Source organism: Felis catus, chromosome A1, assembly GCF_018350175.1.
Source record: "Felis catus isolate Fca126 chromosome A1, F.catus_Fca126_mat1.0, whole genome shotgun sequence".
NCBI classification, from domain to species: domain Eukaryota; kingdom Metazoa; phylum Chordata; class Mammalia; order Carnivora; family Felidae; genus Felis; species Felis catus.
In genome coordinates, this window is record NC_058368.1 from 158,722,844 (window position 1) to 158,732,363 (window position 9,520).

The window sequence follows — 9,520 nt, forward strand, 5'->3', positions numbered from 1 at the left end:
TCTTTCCCTGCTCTCTTCCAAGGGTTGATTATAAGAGCACTTCTTATTAATACCCCTAATATAGTACAGATCTGCTTTCTAAGGAATTTAACTTTTACCATTTCTGGCCCCTCAGCTTAGTGTTAATAGGACCCTGCTATAAAAATGGGATAGGCAGGATAAGACTGCTAAGCTAGAGGTCATTGGATTAATTCTGCCACTAACTAGCTTTTTGACCTTGGGTACACTCTTTAACTTCTCTTATTCATACAAGTTTTTTTTTTTTTTTTTTTTTTTTTTTTTTAACTGTACCTCCCAAGCCATGGTGATTTTTATAGCACCTTAGGAACTACTGGACACTCACTTTGAGTTTAGTTAGGACAGAAACCATGATAGATATTTAAACATGGAATTTAATATTAAGAATCATGAATTTGACATAAAGCTAAAGAAAACTGAAATGGTGGTGGGGGGGTGCGCCTAGGTGGCTCAGTCGATTAAGCCTCTGACTTCAGCTCGGGTCATGATCTTGCAGTTCGTGGGTTCAAGCCCCTCATCAGGCTCTGTGCTGACAACTCAGAGCCTGGAGTCGGCTTTGGATTCTGTGTCTCCCTCTCTTTCTGCCCCTCTCCTGCTCACGCTCTGTCTCTCTCCAAAATAAACATTAAAACTTAAAAAAAAAAAAAGAAAAACTGTAATGGGAGAGGAGAATACTAAAGCATCATAACTACCACTACTAAGCTTTGAGCAACTAAAATAAGAGGTTTGAAATGACTTAGATGCTTAGAAAAGAGGCCCTGTGGACCTGAGCCCCAGACACTCTGAGGAGTGCTAATAACCCTGGGGCAGGAAGACTCAATAAAACTGGTTCAGCAAGACTGGTTTGGTTGGAAGAACTGCAAACTACACTCAGATGTTGCTATGCAAGGATGTTGCTGATGGGCTGAGGTGGCATTGGGGCAATGCTAACAAAAATGACATACCTGGGAAGCCTCAAGGAAACAAACAGGAAATAGAGGAACAAATTGATTCTTCCTCCTTCAAGATTACTTTTCAGCAAAGTACAATGTAGAGCCAGCTGGCAAAGCAGAAATGGTTCCAGTCCTGGCATCAGAAAGTGGAGTGTAGTGGTCTGGGTTTTGGAGGTAAGAGACATTAGCCTAATAAGGGGCACAATCTCTAAGAGATTTTTGAGATTTGATACTGTACTTGTCTGCCTTAAAGACCTGTACAGGGTTATCAAGTAAAGTTCTTTATGGTTTCCTTTTTTTTTTTTTTAATTTTTTGGTATGTTTTCTTTATATGTACCTTGATTCAGAGAATAAATAACTTAGATTTTTGTTCTTCCATTTTATTGCCTTAATTAATGGATGTACCAATTTTAGTCTTGTTTTGATATTTTGTTGTTATATTTTTTGTTTACCAGAATGAAAAATAATCCCATTATTCTGTTAGATATTTTTAATAAATAATGGCTTTTGAGTTCCCCCAAATAGTGTAATTATCTTGATTACAAATTAGAGCATTTGGCCTACTTTTCCAAGTTACTCTTTCAAATTTTAATTGTTTCCACACACTAAATTTTATTTAGTTTTTTAATTTTTTCTTTGAATAGTGAATCTGGGTTCTAAAAACATTCTCTAGACTATGGAGAACTAACTGGTCCTCTGTTAGAATAGCTTTTTTTAGGCTAAGCTACTGCTTGACTTCCAAACTTGGTTAAGCATTCTTACTCTTTCCCCTTTAACATGGCTTAATATGCTACTCTTTAATGTGAAAACATTATTTGCTCACAAACAAGGAGTTCTCATGAAAGTAGACTTTATATAAAATGTGGTATTAAACTTTCAGTAGGAAATGGTCAATAAATAGAAAATATTAAAAATGAAGTGTGCAAGGGGCGCCTGGGTGGCTCAGTAGGTTGAGCGTCTGACTTTGGTTCATGCTGTGATCTCACAGTTCGTTAGTTGGAGCCCTCCATTGGGTTCTGTGCTGACAGCTCAGAGCCTGGAGCCTGCTTTGGATTCTGTGTCACCCTCTCTCTCTCTCTGCCTCTCCCCTGCTCATGCTATGTCTCTGTCTCTCAAAAATAAATAAACATTTAAAAAAAAAGAATAATCAATAAAACACTTTTATTTTCTGTATAAAATACAGGTGATGGTCCAAAAATACACATTCTCTAGGATCCAACTTGTGAAAATGGGTTCTGGTTAAGCTTAATGGAAGGAAGTACCTGTGCCAGACCCCCACATACTGCAAATTCTTTTCCTTAGGTAAATTTATAAATACCTCCACATGTTTGCTGAAAGTCCACCCTGAACAGAGCAGTTCATATACTGGATCCTTTCATCCTCATTTTGGGAAATCACTGTACTTGAGACATGTTCAAATGATTCTACTTTTATGACTACAGGTGTCCTTTTTCAAACAGGTCTCCAAGGATAAGATTATTTAGTTCTCTTTGAATTCCTAGCTTTATTAAGCTGCCATCTATGGTCAGAGGACATTGGGATATGTTAGAATTAGCTTTTAAAAAGTGATTAGGGTTACCATAGTCCCTAATACTCCTGATATTCCAAACTCATTTATTAACCTACTAGGGAGTTCTTGTCAAGGCAGTTGGAAGTTGGCTTTAACTTATCTAGTTGCCGCCTGATTATTAGTTCATGTTGAACTGGTTTGTTTATCTGAACATATCTAACATATATTAAGCCTGTATGGAATAAAGCTCATACAGTGTAGTTTAGCCTAAAATAACCTATTGGCTGGTAATTGTTAGAAGTTTCATTATTTGTATAAATATTAGAGGTGGTGTCTTCTAGTACTTAACACGTGCCCTGTTTATAGTCACTGGAGCAATTATTTAGTTTGTGAATAAACTGAACCCCTCTTTTGGGTTTTTTCCTTATGGTTCCTGCTCTGGGCATTTTCCTACCTAACTCAGGGTAGGTGGATAAAAGAAAGTGAGGTGAAATAAAAACTGTTATTTTTATTGTTGTTTTTATTTTATTAGCTCAGATAAAATATTTCATAAGAGTTTGAAGGCATTACATTGAGGGTCCTGGCTTATCTAACGATTTTTTTTCCCACCATTTTCAGTATTTCTCTAGATCACTGACAATAGGTTTCAATGATCTCAACATTAGTTTCTTAAATGTCAAGATAGATTATGATTTATGATGTTTAAGGTATTTTAAGACTAAATTTTTTTTTTAATTTTTTTTTCAACGTTTTTTAATTTATTTTTGGGACAGAGAGAGACAGAGCATGAACGTGGGAGGGGCAGAGAGAGAGGGAGACACAGAATCGGAAACAGGCTCCAGGCTCCGAGCCATCAGCCCAGAGCCTGACGCGGGGCTCGAACTCACGGACCGCGAGATCGTGACCTGGCTGAAGTCGAACGCTTAACCGACTGCGCCACCCAGGCACCCCAGGACTAAATTTTTAAGGAAAACTATTTTTATTTATTTTTCTTTTAACTTTTAAATGTTTATTTATTTTTAGAGTGAGCACGAGTGGGGTAGAGGCAGAAAGAGAAGGGGACAGAGGATCCGGAGTGGGCTCCATGATATGGGGCTTGAACTCACCAACTGTGAGATCATGATCTGAGCCGAAATTGGACACTTACCTGACTGAGCCACCCAGGTGCCCCCATTTTTATTTTTAAAAGTTTATTCTGAAAAAAAAATTCTGAATATAGAATTTCATGTTAAACTTTTTCAGCAATTTCTTTTTCAATATTCATTTTTAAATTTGAATTTATTTATGAATGATTCTTAGCAGAGTCTGCTAATTATCCCCAGTGCCCATTCTTCCCTTTTTTCTTTTATCAATAGAAGCTGCTGATTTCCAACTGGGCACGTGGTCCCTAAGCTAGAGATTATATTTCCCAGCCTGTTAGAACTAGATGTGGTTACATGTCTAAATTTTTACCTATGGAGTGTGAGTAGAAATTATAAATGCACCTTCTGAGTCTTGTCTTTTAAAAATTGAGTATGCAGATCCTTCTTTTATTCCATTCTGCCATAGACTGGACCTTAACTGTCATGGTAGTGAGCTAGCTTCACAGATAAAGGTGATTCTCTGAAGGAAATGTCTGAAAAATAATGTGGAAGGTCCCTGGGTGACATCAAGGAGCAGGCTGCCTTCCCATTTTATTCCACCTGTCTAGCTCTGAATGTTACATGAGAGAGCAATAAACTTCTGCTGTATTAGGGGGTCTTTTGTTACAAAAGATTGCTTCTTAACCTAATTAATATATACAGGATTTTATGTGAATATTTTTCTGATTATTCTAGAGCTTCAAAGGAGGCTCTAGAGGTCAAGGCTCATAGATGCTAATTATCTCCATTCTAAACTTAAGCATTACCCATTTATGTGAGATTGGAAAGGGGGGCTTCCAAAGCTCAGTTCTGCTCTCATTAACCTATTACTTACCTCCTTTCTGTGTAAAAGGAGACTGGATATTATTGAAGACTGAAAGATGGAAGCTTATAATTGAGTATTTCTTGGGAGAGAGATGTCAGTGTTTTCTAATGTTTCCTCCCCTACCTTTCCAAGAAGAAAATGGTGCTGGCCTCTACCTCAAGCCAAATGATAGGACCTTAAATAGGTACAATTACAGAACTTCACATGGGGCACTGGAAATTTAGGGGATATAGGGGCTGTCAGCTCTCTCACTCCTAAGAGTCTTAAGTCAAAAGACTGGCTGGAGGGGCCTACTGGGAAAAAAGCAAATGGAGAGGGTTGTATTGAGATCATCCAATGCTTCCAAAATTTGGTTGGGCAACCCTCAAAAAGGTTAAAGAATTTTGCTCATTTATAGTGGGTGACTAAGTGTAAAGTTTTTATAGACACTTGTGTCTATAAGTTTCCTTGTGGTCACTATAAGTTTCCTTGTGGTCACTACCTGTTGAGCATGAGCTTCAGGATAAATTCTGCAGTGTCATATTCATGAGTTATGCATTAGGTTTTACCAAGGACAGTGAAACTTACAAAGTGAATTACTCCGAATCTACTCAGGAAACAGGAACCATATCAATTATTTTAATTTAGAGAATTTTATATAAAGAACTATTTACCAGGTACTAGAGAACAGATATCCTCCCTAAGTCTGGGGATACAAGAAGGAAATTTGTCAATATTTTTAAATCTGAGAGGCTTGGAGGAAGGATTTTAAAAGCTGGGAGTCAGATTTCTAAGGATGAGTCATTGCCTGATTATTGTTGTTACTTCAGGAATATGGGTGCTGCACCGAGAACTCTGGGAGGGCCACTGGCCATCTGGCACTGGTATCGCTGAGGGGCACAATGAAGGTGGTTTTGGGAGTGAAACTGCAGCTTACTGCTGCTTTAGGATCAACTGTTTGTCAGGGGTAAAGTGTCATAGCTGGGTGACACTGACAGAAATAGGAAGAATACAGGAAGGGGCAAGACCTTTTCCCCTCTTCCTTTTTTCTTGTCTCCTTTAAGTGATCCTATTGAGAGAATACAACAGGGAGCCAGGTGTTCCTTTTAGATATGATTTTGTTTTGAATGATCCTAGACCAACATACCAAGCATGAGTTCCATATTTTGTCTTCAGGATTCACACATTTCTATCAGCCATTGTAGGGGAGTACAGTCACTTCCCAGATGCATCCTTGTCTATTCTGCTATAATGTACTTTATTTTTTTAATGTTTGTTTATTTATTTTTGGGGGAGATGGGCAGAGGAGGGGCAGAAAGAGAGGGAAATAGAGAGAATCCCAAGCAGGATCTGCACTGTCAGCACGGAGTCTGAACACAAGAACTGGGAGATAATGACCTGAGCCAAAACCAAGAGTCAGACACTTAACTGAATGAGCCACCCAGGAACCCCTCTGCCATTATCTACTTAAGTTTTCTCAGGACCAAGTCATTTAATAGGTGATGTTGTTCCCGCTGCAGGGAATATATGTGAAGTTTTCTAATTCTTGTTTTCTTTAAGTTCCTCCTTCTAGGCTTGGGTGAAATGGTGAAGTGAAGATAATACACAGTCTCTCTGCAGAGGGTTGAAATTATAGCTTTCTTCATGGAAATCTTCTGTACATACACTTTTGTAATTCCCATCAACAAAATCCTTTATAGCCTTGGTAAAGGTGAATTGTCTTTCCATTTCTCAGCCACCTATTTGGTCTCTACCTCTGCTTTTCAAACCTCTAATGTAGAATGTGTATCATGAATATATGGTTAATATTTTAACAGGTTTAAATAGCTGGCATTTAAAACTTAATTTTGGTGAAGTACTTTTTGTTTTTTTTTTTTGATATTGCATGGTTGATAATGTTTATTTGCTTTTAAAGGGTCTTTTGAACAATGATCACTCTAATTTAACTTGTACTCAGACACATTAGCTTACTAATCTGAATCTTTCATCTTTTTTGTTACTTTGATTTAATCTTTAAGAATTTTAAGTTATAATTTAGAAATATATGACAATGTTTATTATTATAGTTCTCTTACTGACTTAAATTTTATAAATGTGTGTGTCTGTGTACCTACCTTCTAGAATTCCAACTGAATCTTTTAAAAATAGTTTCCATTTCTATGTAGAACTTCCTTATATGTTTACTTATCAGGTCTTTTTCTTAGGTATTTGAAGATATTTGTCACAGCCTCTTTAATGTCTTTTTTTGCTACTTCCAACATCTGGGACATTTTGAGACATTTTTCTATTGACTCCTTTTATCTTAATATGGGCCAGGTTTTATTTTCTTAAATGTAACATTTAAAAAAAATTTACACTGGACATTGTGGATAACAGGTTGTAGGGATTCTGTGTTGTCTTCCTTTGGGTGTTGAGTATCTTTTCTCTGAAAAATTAAATTTTCCAGTTAAACTACTAGAAAATCCTTTTATCTGTTAGAATTTTGATTTGTTAATGTAGGTCTATTTCTGTCTTGTCCTTAGTCCTAGGATTTGTCACTTCTTTTAGGGTGTGGATTTTACTGTTTAGGAATATCTTTTTGGGAGTTGCATCTGAGTACCTGAAGAACTCTGCAAGATTTTCATTCCCTCTGGCCTGAATACAACAGTTTCCATTTTTGTGCAACTTCTCTTTTTTTTTCCATTCAACTCTCAGCAATTACTGTCTTTGACCTCATGGAATCTCAGTTTGAAATGCTTGGTTTGCATGTTGGCCAGAGCCTTGAAGAAACTCTTATTCATACTTCTATGTAACCCCCTTATCACAACTCTCTCCTCTGTGAATCATGTTACACCTAGTTAGTTCAAAACCTCAGCCACCAATCTTTGCCTTGGCATCTCAGTCAGACAGATAACTTTCTACTAGAGCTCTTCCTCACTGCACTATAGTGCAGAAAGAGTCCTAAAGCTCCTCTGATATGTTTCTCTTTTATATCATCAGCTGGTCAAGTTTATAAAAGCAGTAAATCATATATTTTGCCCAATTTTGTAATTGTTTATAGCAGAGGTTAAGTCCAATGCTAGTTTCTATACCACGGCCAAAAGTAGAAGTCCATGCTCCTGCAAATCCTTTCTATAATTATCTTTTTTTCCCCACTCAAAATTTGATTGCTAAATAACCGTATAAAATCTTGTAAAGCTTTTTTTTTTAAATTTATTCTTCTTTTACAAAAGGTAGAAGAGAAGGAACAACTTTCCAAGTGGTGTTATGAAGCCAGTATTCTCTGATACCAAAACCAGATAAAGACATTATAAGAAAAGAAAACCACAGACCAATATCTTTGTGAATGTGGAGTCAAAATTTCCTCAACATGTTAACGAATTGAATTTAGCAAACATATAAAAAGGATTGTACACTTTAATAAATGGGGTTTATTCCAGGAATGCAAAGCTGATTCAGCATATAAAAACCAATCAGTATAATAGACCATATTAATAAGATATACATAAGGACCTGTGATCACTTCAGAAGGTACAGAAAAAGCATTTGAAGAAAATCCAGCACCTCATGATATTAGAAATACAGGAAACTTCTTCAACCTTATAAAGGGTATCTATGAAAAATACAAGGCTAATATCTCAATTAGTGGTGAAAGACTGATAATTTTACTCCTAAGATTAGGAACAAGATAGAGATGTCCACTTTAATCACTTCTGTTCGCCATTGTACTGAAGGAACAAGCTAGGACAATTAGGTAAGAAAAAGAAATATAATTAATCTAGATTGGAAAGAAAGAAATAAAATCTGTATTCACAGATGACATAATGTTGTATATAGAAAATCCTAAGGAATGAACGCACATACAAATTATCAGAATTTATTAGTGAGTTCAGCAAGGCTGCAGTATAAATGATCAATATGAAAAACCATATCCTATATCTACCTGTTCATTTAGCAGTAAATAATTCAAAAATGAAATTAAGACAGGTTTATTTATTGTAACATAAACAAATATAAATATTTAGGGATAAATTTAACAAAATAAATGTGAGATTTTTACACTGAAAACTACAAAACATTGAAAAAATGAAAAAAGACCTAAATAAATACAAATACAGGGATGGGAAGACTTAATATTGGTAAGATGGAAATCCTTTCTAAATTGATCAAGAGAGTCAGTACAATCCCTTTTAAAATCCAAAATGACTGTTCTTTTGTTTTTTGTGTTTTTTTTTGCTAGAATTGACAGGATGATTTTCAAATTCATATGGAAAGAAAAGGAACCCAGAATAGTCAAACAATGTTGAAAAAGAAATGGTTGGAGCAGAGATACTTCTTAATTTCAAAACTTACCTCAAGGTAATAGTTGTCAAAACAGTATGAGTGATGATGAAGTTTTGGAGTGGTGGTGGGGTTTGGAGCCAAAGGCCAAGAAAGAATTCTTGAAGAAGTCTTTGGCACAAAAAGATGATTTTATGAAAGCACAGGGACAGGACCTGTGCTGGGCAGAAAGGGCTGCACTGGGGCTGTGAAGAATGGTTATATACTGTGGATTTGGGGAGGTAAAGTCAAAAGGGAGGCCTCCAGGAGGACTTTGATATGCTAAAGAGGACTCCTAAAATACCTGAGGCCTTCCTATTGTCAAGCTAGGGTGGTTATTCCTCTAGTAAGGCATAAACATTAGGACAGTAGGAGGTTCCTGTAGAAATGTTATACCCTGTATTTGCCTCTGTATTTGCCTCAAGTCAATGGGCTGTAGGTTATAAGGAAATTTAATTTTACCTGCCATTTCCTTCTTGCCTCTGTTCCCCACATCACTATGTTAGGGCTCCAGGAAACTCAGTCTATAGGTTTCTGGAGATTAGGTTATTGATAAGATTGCCTTTTTCTTGTAATTTACTATGATATTTGTAAACTGATGGAGACTCATGTTCTGTATGACTGTGATTATCCATTAACCATTTGTTTTCATTCCTTTCGTTTGTTCTTGGGCAGCCAGGAGTGCCTGAGGAATATCACACCTATCCCATCTTGGGGGAGGGAGGTGGGTGTGCTACCTTGTGCTTTGCCCTCACTTTGTCTTATGCTCCCTCATCATGAGACTGTGTGAAGATTGATGTCGTAGAATTGAGAATCCAGAAGTGTGCTGGGACAA

At 36.6% G+C, this 9,520-nt stretch overlaps 1 long non-coding RNA gene across 2 annotated transcripts in view; it reads left to right on the forward strand.

Annotated features, from left to right (window-relative positions):
• The window catches only part of LOC109502456, a 152,516-nt gene that overhangs the window by 5,107 nt on the left and 137,889 nt on the right, over positions 1-9,520 (forward strand). The gene's annotated exons all lie outside the window — the stretch shown is intronic.